This window comes from Triticum dicoccoides, chromosome 7B (assembly GCF_002162155.2).
Source record: "Triticum dicoccoides isolate Atlit2015 ecotype Zavitan chromosome 7B, WEW_v2.0, whole genome shotgun sequence".
Lineage (NCBI taxonomy): Eukaryota > Viridiplantae > Streptophyta > Magnoliopsida > Poales > Poaceae > Triticum > Triticum dicoccoides.
Genome location: NC_041393.1, coordinates 619,223,986 through 619,225,559, shown reverse-complemented (window position 1 = coordinate 619,225,559; position 1,574 = coordinate 619,223,986).

Genomic DNA, 1,574 nt, shown 5'->3' with positions numbered 1-1,574 from the left:
TGGCGCCTCGCCTGGAAACTTGATAAACTTCTTTTGCCATAGAATGAAATGGCGCTTGACATCTCCAAGTCTTTTCTCCCCTTCAGGTGTAGCAATGTCAATCTCCAGGTCCTCAAACCCTTGGACTATGTCCTCCACCGTGACACGAGCATAGCCATCTTGAATGGGGTTGTTGTGGTGGAGTGCTCCAGGTAAACATGGTAAAGCACTGCCGATGGCTACCTTCATGGACATGTTCCCGATAGGATAATACAGATGACATTCTTTCATCTCCTTTATATCGTCCACGGGGTAGCGAGGATGCTCCGGTGAAGTAATTTCGACCACCAGAGGCTCCGGTGCAGTAATTTGGACCACCAGAGGCTCCGGTGCAGTAATTTCGATCGTCGGTGCATCTGCACCAGCCGGTGGGGCCTCCGTGGAAGCCACGCTGCTTCTCCGCTGCTGGCTTCTGAGATCCGCTGGATGATCTTCATGCTGCACCCGAGCTGCATCTCTTTCGGCTACTAGTACACTCATGGTTTTCTTCATCACATCCATTTCCGATGCAAACCGCGCCACAACATCTGCTTCCCGATCCATCTTTCTCTTACGGCTTCTGTAACCGTACGGGTCATCGTTCTGGGGGAACCCTATTTTCCACGGAATGTGCCCCATGCCTCGTACACGTCCTCCGTGTTCAGGATTCCCGAGGGCTTTTGTCAGCGCGTCGTTCTCTCTGTTGAACTTGATCTTCCCCTGTTGAGCATCCCTCATTGCGTTAATAAGGGCTTGGGTGGGTTTAATTAATTTGCCCCGGTAAACACACTCCCCTGTCTCCGGGTTCAGCGTTCCCCCATGCCCGTACCACCAGCTTTTGGCCCTTGGGTCCCATCCCTCCGTACCTGGACGGATTCCTCGCGCCCTCAGCTCGTTCTCCATCTTCTCCCACCTAGGCTCCCAAAGGCGATACCCTCCTGGCCCCATAATATGATTGTACTCCTTCTTAGCCGCATTTTCCTTATTTTTTTTCGATATTTGAATGAACTGCTCCGATTTCTTTTGCTTCACAAATTATGGCCAATCATGTTTCAGTTTCTCATATTGTCCTTTGAAATCCGGAGTCTTGTTCTGCTTGACAAAGTCATGGGCTAGATTTTGCTTGAATTTCCGGAATGCGTCGGCCATCTTATGAAGAGCGAACTGTTTGACTAGCCTCCTCCTCTCCTTGTTTTCCTCAATCTTGTTACCCTCCTCATCGAATTTGTTGTATTCCGGAGGTAGAACGAAATGTTCCATAAGCTTCTTGAAGCAATCTTTTTTTGTTCTCTTATCGACAAAAGTGAAACCATCAATTCGTGCCTTCTTTGGCTCATTCCACTCCTGGACGGTGATCGAGACGTTGTCTCTAACAATGGCTCCGCATTGGCTGACAAACTTGGTGGCGTTCTTGCGGGGCTCCAGCGGCCTGCCGGTTGCACTGTCGACAACCTCGATGGTGCATGTTTCTCCTTGTTTCATCGTCTTGGTTGCGCCACGCTTTGATGACGTACTCGATTGTTTCGACGATCCGGCCGAGGGCTAAAATAAGAAAG